The following is a 12655-nucleotide window of genomic DNA, read 5'->3' on the forward strand; positions in this document are numbered from 1 at the left end:
AGAAATCTGTGCCGTGTCAGTTCCCAGTCCTACTTTTGGGAAAATGACATGGGCTTGGATCCCTGGAAAAACTTGGTAAAAATGATTCTCAAGCATTACAGTATTAGTTCTAATTATTCTACTTGGATTATATGTACATACCCTAAACTCTATTTCTTCTGGTTTACAGTCAATCCATCTTCAGATGTTTCTCACCCTTCTTAGCAAGTCAAGTACATGGGACCCCATGACTGACTCTCCAAGCCTGAAGGTCAGCAAGATTTGCAATCCTAACTCCCTCCCCCAAAGCCCTCCCTCAGCAGGAGGTAGCCAGAATGAATCAGGGCCCCAAAACTCTAATGTATTTAGGAGCCTGACTCATTTTTTTTTTAGAGAGAAAAAAAAGCAGATAAACATAACAAGCATGGTAATGGCAAAAAAAAAAAAAAGAAAGACCTGAGGGGCTGGGGATTTAGCTCAGTGGCACAGCACCTGCCTGGCAAGCGCAAGGTCATGAGTTCAATTCTTGGTAACAGAAAAAATACAAACAAACAAACAAACAAAAAAAAGGCCTGAGGATCAGTGGGACACAATAAAAGATGCAGATTCATCCTCAAACACACTCAGCCTCCTTATCTTTGACAAATAGGCCGAACATGTTCACTGGAAGAAAGATAGCCTCTTTAATACATGGAGCTGGAAAAACCGGCTTTCCACATGCTGAAGACTAAAACTAGACCCATGTCTATCACCATTCACTAAACTAAAGTCAAAATGGATCAAAGATCTAAATATTAAAATAGAAACACTAAATTTACTGGAAAAGAAAGCAGACAGAAGTCTCAAAGACATAGGTGTAGGCAGAGATGTCATGAACAAAACCCAGACCACAAGGGAAATAGTACAAAGGATCCTAACTTTTGAGGAAGGAATGATAGGCAGATAGAGGTTAGCAGAACAGTGGCTGGGGTGAACAAGATGGTAGTGAATTGCAAGTTAAGTAAAGAAACAAAAATGTCAATGTGTAATGCATTTAAAATCATTTCTTAGGTCTGAGATCTGAAATGATCCACAGAGCATACTGACATTTTAAAGTAATACACTGTACACAGTCCAATAGTCTATCACCAAACAAGGCACACAGCATTCCTGGCTGGCGTAGCCTGCAACCCACTGACATCAGAGAAGAAAATGTATTTTAAGGCTCTCTTAAATTGCACCTGGTTTAAATCAAGACCTCATCTTTTGAAAGTTTCTAAACTCACACTCTGAGAGGATACTTTGGACCTATTGCCCTCTTTTTTGCTTGAAGATATAGCTTTCTACATATATGCTTTATAACAATTTCTGCCTATACTTGTGCACAGCCTCTATGTCTTGACTTAATTCTTTCATCAGGAGAACAAAGAACTAATGACCAAAAAAGTGAGGCCAGTTTCTTACTGCATCAGAGCCCAACTTCCTACGGACAATGCTATAACATATGTTTGGGGTCTCCCACCCACCCACACACACATACAGGCAGATGCCAAATTCAAGCCATGTAAAAATAAGTATCACCACAATCACCTTTCCAAACTAAATAATGATATAATCTGTCACAACGTAGAAAGCCGTTATATTTAGATACTACGAACAGGCAGTTATGGCAGCCACTAAGATTTCCTGCTGTGGGGCTTATCATTTACTGACAATCTTAGCTACTTCACAGAGAGTCCAATGTCATGTCCACACCAAGGTCATGCTTCCCACAAGCTGTTCTCAGTGAATTACTGGACCTTCACTCTAAGACACAGGACTAACTAGGCAACAGAAGGACTCTACATTACCCTCATGAAAGGTTTGTGAGAATAACATGTCACCTGTAACACATCCTACACACACCACACCCCCATCTTTGTCTGATCTCTTTTTGCAATCCTCGTGAGAATTTTCCGTTTTCTTTTTAACCTAGTTCTCTTTCAATGTCTGCCTCTCAGAAAATGGGAATAACGTAAGTAGTGCCAAGGTTATTCCACATATCCATATATTAAGATCAAGATTTTGAATGATTCTTTCTCTACCCACTAGGCAAAAAGGATACATTCCTACACTGAAGCTGAGATACTGCTACAAATGGAAGCCCAACTACTAAATAGTACTCCAGTTATGCCCTGCAAAATTGTCCCATCATACTTTGCAGATATGATAATGCATAGATTAGGAATATATAGGGTGTAGAGCAGGATACACAGTGAATTTTTGTGCCTCACTTCCACACTAGTTTACTCCTTTCCTCTAATGCAATTGTAAGTAGACACATGCAGCCACTTTGTCCTAGGAAGGTGATGATCACTGAAATGTCAGAGCTCTCATTAATGGAGGTAAAATCATACCTCAAAATCATACCTCAAGGTAAACACAGAGGTAACAGCTGAGGGTGAAAGAAGATGGAGGTGATAAATATAAGATGTGGCCCCATGATAAACAACAATGACACGAGCCATATTTGTTCAGTCAAATACCTTCTTCTAAGTTGCAGCATCAAACAACAGCGATATATGCACACTCATGTTTGTAGCAGCACAGTTTGTAATAGCTGAATCTTGGAAACAACCCAAATGCCCATCAACCAATGAAAACATAAAAGATGTGCAATTTTTTATAAAATGGAGTACTACTCAGCTATAAAGAAGGATGAACTTGAGACATTTATAGCTAAATGGATGAACCTTGAGACCATATTCTTAAGTGAAATAAATTGGACATGCATGTGTAAGTACTGTATTGTTTCTCTGGTGTGAGAAACTGAAAGTGTAAATAAGAACTAAAATGTATAATATATTTTGTGAAATATGAAGTAATTATTCAAAAGGAAAGGGGAACTGGGGGAGATGGAAGGCAAAAGAAGAAAATGAGAAAAATAAGGGTAAAGTAGAAACAAAGCTTTGTAAATGAGAAGAAGAGCAGTTGAAGAGAGGGAAGGGAAGTAGAAAAAAGTAGAATTAAGATATATCACGTACAGGTATAAATTCTTTTGATGAATACAATCATTGTGTATATCTAAATTGTACCAATAAGCTTAATTTTAAAAATTTGCAGCCCATGAGAAAGATAGAAGAGTTGTTTCTTGAACGTGTGTGTCAAAGTAGTTCTAGGAGGTAAGAAGGTGTGGCAAGGCCATGAGGATGTATCATGCAGAAGCCCTGCTGCAGAAATAAGTACATGATACGATAAATAACACTCTGAATCAGGAAACACTGAATCTACTGCTCCATGTCTGAGTATGTCACAGTTTCATGGGCTATGGCTAACCCTAAATGTTACGGCTTTAATATATATGCCTGGTGATCACCAGCTTTGTCTTGAAAACTTTCCATGTGCTGAACTGGACTCTCATAGAATTACTTTCTTACAGTCCCTATTTATATTCAGAAGGAAAGGCTTGCATAATAATCTCAGGGCTTTTCCTCCCTCCCTAGCTGCTTCCTGTATTCCTCATGGTCTTGTCCTCCCATACCACTTTGACATGTCTAAACTTAACTTGGATTCTGATTCTGAAAGCGAAAGAACTATCATATTTGTGAACCCTAAGAGAAAGAAAATGCTTGTGGTTCTCTCCATATTCACACTAGTACCAGAATGCATGCTTTTTATGGTTTGAAGTACAAAAAGTCAGAGACCAACACGATATAATTTTCTGAGCTGCATAAAAGATATTGAAGCTCTAAACCTATGGCTAGACTTATTCTATGAGACGCAAAACATAAAAAAATCGTAACATGCAAAAGAGCAGCCCCAGAATTCTCTGTGTGGCTCCCCACCACCTTGGATTGAGGGCAGAGCTTCACCTGCTCAGTGAGTCTTAACAAGATTTAGCAGAGCAAGTGTGCAAAGTGAAAGCCACTGCGGACAGTATGTAAAGATGGCAGAACATGGAGTTCATGAGAGGACGGTAGATTTTTAAAGTTAAAATATATCCGGCACTTCCTAAAATGTGTCATTTATCACCCGAGGCCAATAAACAATAAAAAAAAAAAAGATGCATGAAAAATATGAGATCCACAATGAAGAAGAAGAAGAGTACATTCAAATATATTTCAAGATAACTCAAATTTAAGAATTACCAAGAAAGATTTAGCACAGCTGTAATAAAGATAATGAAAGTGTTTCCAGGAAAGTTAGACATAATGAATGAATAGAAAGGAAGCCTCAGAAGTGATAAAAACAGCTATAAAAGTGAACCACATGGAAATGCAATAATAGCAAGTACAATATCTGAAATGAAAAATCACTGGACAAGCTTAATGGGAGATAAATTGTAGCATGAGAAACACCATACAATACAAATTTGCAAACCTAAGGCATCCAGAGAAAAATTCTGTCAGTTAAGAAAATGAAAGGACCAATGTTCAAATGTCAGACAGTATGATACCTATAAATGGAGCTTCATAGAAGATAAAAGAAAAAAAAAATTGGTCAAAAAAGACTTTGAGAATTATGGCCAAAATTAACCCAAATAGGTGAAAAATAAAATCCTATTGTTCCAGAAAGACTGTTGAGTATCCTTTAGACACATAATTTTCAGACTGTTCAAAATAATGAAAACAGTTTTGAAGGAAACCTGATTAAAAGTCACAGAGGAATAAATCTGTGAGTGATGGCTGACTTCACAGAAAAAATTAAATTAAAGGAGAAATAATTATCAAACAAAATGTGTGGAGTGCTAGAACAAGAACAATAAATAATATCTCTTCAATGTTCTTAATAAGCAAAAATATTTATCAAGATGTGGATTAAATGAAGAATGTTTCGCCAGTAGAGTTGAGTTCCAAAAAATATTTAAGGAAGTATTTTATTTTTGTTTTTTGTTTCTGTTTTTCTCCGGTACCGGAAACCGAACTCACGACTTTGCGCTTGCCAGGCTGGTGCTTTTGCCGCTGAGCTAAACCCCCAGCCCCTCAAAAAAGTATTTTAGGTAGAAGAAAACTGATGTCACATGAACACTGAGATAGGTCTTCACCAAATAATAAGACGATTCCCCGAAATGGTGAAAACACGGGTTAATATGAAAAATAATTTTATTTGTGTTATTGTAAAGTTTTACACAACTCTTTGAGGCAAAACCAAAACAGTAAAGATAGAGAACTAATGAACAGAATTTATATACTGGTAATTTGCTCATATTTTACATGAAGTTTCATAAGTGTAATGTTCTCAATTTAAATTAAAAATAACTTTTAAAAAGCACATAGCAATATAATTCTATAAAAGTTTCAAATATAAATGTAATTGAACATATAAGGGAAAAAAGAAATAGTATAAAACACCTATTAGACTAACCTCAAAGAGGATAAGAAAGGCATGAAAGGAAAATCACAACAAAAAATGAATTGAGTAGAAAAGCAGCATGTTTCAGCCAACATACATTAATACTCACACTGAAATTAAACTGACTAAAGAAATTCAGTAGACCAAAAGCTGTAATTAAAATGGAAAATTTATAAAACCTGATTTTAGAATATCAAGACCCAAGTACATGCTGTTAAAAATTCTCATTAAATATAATAAAGAAATTGAAAAGAAAAAGTTGAAGAGGATATTCTGTACACAATAAGAATAAAAATGCGGCATAGACCACACATACCAAGCTTCAAGAAAAAGATCATCACCAGGGGTGAAAAGAAATATTTTGTTATGATAAAGGAGCAACTCAATAGGAAGATATAATAAACCTCTATGTTTTTATACCTCACAACTAAATTGTAAAAATACAAGTAATAAAGCTTGACACACAATGAAGGGATATATCGAATTCACGATCATATTAAGATGTTTTAATTCTGCTTTCTCAGAAACTAATAGAGCAAAGCAACAAAAATACAGATTTGTAGAGATTACCAGTGTGACCTAAGACACTTACAGAATATTACACAAAATGATTAGGAATGCACAACTTCTTCAAGCACAAATTAAATGTCAATCCCAATAGACTACTAGGTGTGATTGGGAAATACAATAAATGTTCATTTTTAAATTATTATAGTAGAAGACACATCACCATTAAACCCCTCCAAAATACCCCTGCTTGCTTCCAGCACATCCTATCTTTCTTGTTGTTTTGTGAAACTTTATGAAAGTCCTCATTTATGTCCTTACTTGTACTGTCCTTTCTGCCTCCAGGTCATGAACCATGGTCATTTTAACTTTGAGGGACAGCCAGAAGACACATGGTGCTAAATCCAATAAGAAAAGTGCACGGGGATAAACCATAATTATTTTCAGCCTGCCTTTTTGCTGGAGGCCAGGTGCATTGAACATATGCTCTATCATACCTAATTTAATACATAATTTGAATAAACAGAAAAATCTAAAAGATCTTCTCAGTAACAGCAGAAGAGAAAACCGTGTTTCAAACTTGGAAATCCATTCATAATTATTAAAGAAAAAATACAGAAACCTTGAAATAGAATATCCCTACCCAGACAAAGGTTATTTGTAAAATAGAATGGAAGGGAAAAGAAGGAATAAAATAGTGTTCTTGGACTATTGACTAACGAATTGTCTTCTTCTGTCATCAAAAACCAACTTAGGATGTCTAAGATGTCTGTTTTAATATCCTCAACATTGCATATGAGCTCATGCAGTGATTTGTACAGAGAAAAGAAAAGTTACCTGGAGTAAAGTAATCAATGGAATTGTTTAGGAGGAAAATCACAGAGAACATGTGAAACATTTTCTAAAATTAATAATGTTAGTAGCATTATTTGCTAATACAGAGCTAGTATTTCAAAAATAAATTGTATTTCCACATAACAGCAATAAATAATTTAAAAATAAAGTTTAAAATTGGTATTTGTAGTATCATTTAAAAGGAAAACATTAAGAAATATATTTAATATGAAATCTGGAAGATATATTCATTGATAATTGAGATAAATTTTAGAGACCTAAATGAATAAAGGAAGCTCCCATGTTCGTAGATTAGAAGACTTCATATTGTTAATAGACCTTTATCCATAAATTGCTTTTTTACTCAATAAAATCCCAATCAAAATATATTTTAAATTTTGTTTAAGAAATTAATGAATTTATCTAAAATGTGTAAGTAAAGGTAAAGCAAAACAAACAGAGACAAAACTTTCTGGAAAAAAACAGAAGATTCATTCTATTGACTTGAGGACTTACTATTAACTATGCGGATCAAAACACTACTAAAATGCTACAATAATAAACAAATGAATCAATAAAGTGGGAGATAAATTCAGAATATAGACTCGTGATCAACTAGATTTTGATAAGACTGTCAAACAGTCCTATTCAGAGCAGAAGGTATTGACAACAAATACTACTAAAGTAACTGTGTGTTTATATGGACAGTTTATCTCAACCAGTAATTCCTAAAATATACAAAATAAAAGTTTAAAAAGACTTTAATTCTGAACCTAAAACTTCAAAACTTCTGGAATTATATGTAGGAGAATATGTGTCAAACACAAAAGATATTTTTAGACAAGTCAAAAGAGCACTATACATGGAAGAAAATTTGATAACTTTTGTATTATAAAATTTAAAACATCTGTTCATTTTTAGGAGCTCAAAGAAAATGAAAAAGAAAGCCATATTTCAGAGAAAAGCATAGCAATAGACTAAACAAATTTTGGTGTACTTAAGATTGAGCCCAGGGTTTTACATTGAGCTATATCCCCAGCCCCTACCCCCCATTTACTTTTAAATTTTTTATTTTGTGACAAGGTGTCACTAAGTTACTAACTTGCATAGGCTGATTCCAAACTTGTGATCCTCCTGTATCAGCCTCCTATAGTGTGGGAATTCCAGGAGTATACAGCCATGCCTGGTTTAAACAATATTTTTTAAATGAATTACCAATAAATACAATATTTAAATCTTCCAAACCAAGTCATGAGAGAGCAGATACTGTACCCATTCATTTTATATAGCTCAATGTCCAGGTAATCTGATTTGTGAAAATATGCAGAGTAAAATATGATTGCCTATGATGGAACATTGACCAGAAAAAGGAATAAAAGACATTTCTGGGATGTCAGAAAAGTTCTATGCTCCAGTCAGAGTGCTAGCTAAGGGTTATACGTTTTACTAAACTCTACCATTGTACCCATAAGGAGTGTGTATTTCACTGAAGAGAGATTATTATTTCAACAAAGATAAAAATGATTTTAAAGTTCAGAGTAGAATATAAGAAAGGACAACTTGATTTTGTGTCTTTGTACATATTTCTGTGCTCATAGTTAATTGATCTTCATGTAAGCAAACCTTTCTACCTTGATCAATGAAGTATTTTGAGCTTTTGATTTGATATCTAAGATTTATCTTTTAAATGTAATTATTCATTTGTGGAAGAGCTCTAACTAACGAAAATGTGTCTCCGTCTTTAAGATGCAGAAATATGTATAAATATTGCTAACTCTCTGGAAGTACAATGAAGCAAACACTAAATATTTAGAAATGGGTCAGGATTATGTCTGTCCTCTGAAAATGTAATTTTAGCATTAAAGAGCAGAGATACGTTATTACATAAAGGAGACCTACAGCCACCTACTGTGAATATGCAAATATAACGCGACTATAAATCAAGAAAGTTAAAGAACAAATGTGCCAGTCAGAAAGGGTTAAGATTAAACCAGAAGTCTTATAAAAAGAAACTTGATAGAAGTGTTGGCAGCTGCTCACCTAGTACTGTCTTATAGGTAGTTCCCTTTCGCCATCAGCCTGAAACCTACTTACATTGTTTGGAGAACTATGACTCTCTTGAGATGAATACACCAAGCATTTAGCTCGATGAGTTTCATAACAGATTTTCCTTTTGACATATGAAACACTGGTTGCCTGATGATAAAGTCATACATCTGAGTCAGTAAATTTTGTGGGCAACCATTGGTTCACAAAAATTCTACCATAGAAAACCACCACTTGATTTGTGTGGAAGAGATGGAGATAGCTGAACTTCATTTTGCTAGAATTATTTTAAAATGTATTTCTTTGTTTTCTTCTAGTGATGGAAGTACCATTTCTACTCATGTGAGCTGGCACAATTTGTATAAACTATGTTTTGTGACCATAATATACTCAACCACAACTTCTATACTATCTGTAGGAGTGGACATCATTTTCTTCTGGTGGAATGCTGGGAATTGCAGTTGTAGTAATGTAGAGAGCAGATGAATTATTTATATTGTATTGGAAGGGCATAGGTCAGATGTGAATTAGACTCATTATTTTTATTTTAGTCTCCCTGGCTCTCCACACTAAATGTCTATCGATTCGTTCTCCCATGGCAACTTGTTCCTGCTGACAGATTTGGCATCTTTAGAAGTGGTATTCAAACTTTTACTTCATAAAGGTTGTGTTTAGTTACTTTGTCAACTATTTCCTTTTAAAAAGCTAGATTGTTATGGTTACAATCTATTCAGTAGGCAAATCATAACGTTTGTATCTCCTAAGGCAAATATTCACTTTAAGAATTACAAACTCAAATTCATACAGGGACCAAGGTGGTAAAAAGCAATGAATAAAAAACCAAAAATTACATAGAAATTAAGATGACGCAGTTGATGCTACTTGTGCCCTAATTGCTCCTCTCAGAGTGTGTCTGCTGTCAAATAGTTTTATAATAGTCTTGAGAAGAAATTTGAAGTACTGGCAACTGTATATGTGTGTTTGTATGTACAAGTGTGTGTTGAATTTTGATGTACTGTTCAGGAATGGAAAAATCTTTGGCAGGCTATATTCATTACTAGTCCTCTAGCTAATAATGACCACAGTATTATTATTTTTCTTAGAGTCTTCCTGTAATAAACCTTAAATTATCTTTTAAACTTCAGATGGTTTACAAAATTCAAAGGACAAAGAACTGCTCCATGCAAATGATATGTACATTGAAGCAATTTTTCCAAAAGATATTCATTGTGTGCTACTACAATTATAAAAAAGTTGTAAGGATGTTCAGGTCTCAGAAGAGGAATACATTCACAAGTAGTTTTATTCTTAAAAGCTTACATTTTTACTTCTTATTTTGCTTCTAATATGATGGATTAAAGCAGTATAAAAGGAAAGTGGGTCACATGAAAGAAGAAATTGTAATTGAAATTATTAATTAAATTGGCAATTAAATTAGGCAATGTGAGAAAAGAAAAATCATAAGAAAGGAAAAAGAAGTTGGCTAAACGAGATACAAGAAAAAAATCTACAAAATTCATTAACATTAAAGAAATTACAAGCATATGTAATATGCACCCTATAGATAGGGACACAGATAATTGTCTACTAAATGTCTACTATTCCACAGAAAATCAAGTTGGAGGACTATCTAGCCTGCTGGATATTCTTTTCTTACAAGGTAGGTCCCCTTTTCTAGTTTGATCAGAAAGGCATACCAAAAAGAGATTATGCAAAAGAAAATATATCCCTAGGTAAGAAGGTGGGACTTCACAAACTGTAAGGGCTAGTGTTCCTATGTATTTTTAGCACTGTAAGCGTCTGTGCAGGAAGAAATAAAAACTAAGGGCTAGGGCTACAGAACTCAAGGAGGTGATTTTTTATAGACAAAGTATGGAATGTGAACAATTAAAATTGTACAGGTCCAGGGATATAGTTCAGTGGCACAGTGCCTGCCTGGTAAGTGCAAGTTCCTGAGTTCAATTCCCAGTAACAACAAAAAAATTGTACAAACTGAAGTGTATTTAACCAGCAGGAGTTTAAAATGCCTGTTAAAGAACATTCCAAGTAATTATGAAAAATTGAGGAATCTTTGATTAATGGTACTTAATGTCTCCAGAAAAGACATTCTTAAAAAAAAGTGGAAATCAGATTACCAAAAGTAAAGGATAGTGTTACCAATGATATGAGCTGAACAATGAGGAAAAATTGAGACTAGCAATGGTAGGATCTTTCTGTTGCCCCAGAAATTAAACTAAATTATGACTGTATCTTCTACTGAACGTCAAAGTCATTCTTCTGTGCAAAGCTTATTCTTTTTGATTCCCATATATAAAACGGTAAAAGAAGGTCAATAAATCCTCAGAGAAAAAGGCATGCATATTTTATGAGTGTTCATGTGAGGATAAATGAATTTAGGAAAGCATTTTTAAAAATTAGATATTTTGTCCAAATCAAAGGGAAACAAAACTGACTAAGGATGAAAGGCAGACTTTTCTCATTATTTTGCGTTTTTACTTTTCCTTGTCATGACTCCTAAGTAAAAGGTCAGTCATGAATAAACCTCATTAACAGAAGCTCACCTACAGGACTTCAGCCTACCCATCTGTGAGGCTTAGCTTTACGTGGCAGTTTGGCTGAGCCATGATACCCAATCATGAGGTAAACCACCACTCTAGAGGTTGTTACGGAGGCATACTGTTTAATGAAAATAACTTTTAAAGAACTAAAATGCGAGAAGTGAAAATTACTCTCTCTACAATGTGGGTAGGGACTATCAAGTCAGTTGAAGGCCCTAATTCGAAACAGACTTAAGTCCCAAAAAAAGAAAATTCAGCATCTAAACTATTTTCACACTCAAACTTTAACAGCAGTTCTTCCCTACACCTCCCTCCTGCCATCCTACTCCGCCAGCCTGCAAAGTGTGGACTTGCTCTTTAAAGTAAGTCCTATTTTTATCTCTCTATACAAATATTTTATTGATTATGTTTTTTTGAATTGTGCACCAACTATCATTCTAATTACTAAATATAGCATGGGTACCAGCAATAAACAATTGGAATTTGAAATAAAACATTGCATTTTAAATTTGTTTCTAAATTGATATGCTTAAAAGTTATAATTTTAACTAGATAGGAATAAAAGCTATGTGAGGAAGAGTACAATATTTTTAATACATAAAGAAATTAAATAAAGAGATAGCACATATTCATAGAGGGAAAAATTTACTGTTGTCAAGATGTCAGTTCTTCCCAAACTGATATCTCAGTGCAAGCCTGGTCAAAATCCCAGGAAAACATTTTGTGGATATCAACAAACTCATACCTTAGTTTATTCAGAAAAGCACACAATCCAGAAAAATTATCATAATGTTCAATAACGAATCATAAGACAGTTCAAGGCTCACTGTATAGATACAATAAGTAAGGTGATATGGTGTTCACGAGAAAAAAAAAACTCTAGTGGAATAGAATGGATAATCAAAAGACTTTCTCCAGTATTTTCCACTGATATTTTACAAAGGAACAAAGCAGTACAATGAAGAAAAACTTGTACTATTTCAACAAATGGTACTGAAATAACGAGCATCCATATGAAAAATAATGCAAAAATGTTATAAATTTGAATGCAAAATATGAAACAATAAAATGCTTTAAGGATAATACATAAAATGTAGTTGACCTTGAGATTGTGCTCTTAAATACAGCATCACAGATACAATCAATGAAAATTAATTGATAACCTAGACTGTACAAAAATTAAAACCTTTTGCTCTGTGAAATAAACTGTCAAGAGAGTGAAAAGGTAAGGCATAAATAGGGAGAAACTATTTGAAATCACATATGTGACAAAGGACTTCTATCCAAAATATACAAAGAGCTCAAAACAAACATTAAGAAATTGCATAGTTTGTTTAAAAACCTACCTACACAAAAGACCTCAACAGATACAGATACTTCTCCCCGGAAGATTAGCACACAAACGTTTCTCAATATCATAT

This window comes from Chinchilla lanigera, unplaced genomic scaffold (genome assembly GCF_000276665.1).
Source record: "Chinchilla lanigera isolate Chin_1 unplaced genomic scaffold, ChiLan1.0 scaffold00017, whole genome shotgun sequence".
Lineage (NCBI taxonomy): Eukaryota > Metazoa > Chordata > Mammalia > Rodentia > Chinchillidae > Chinchilla > Chinchilla lanigera.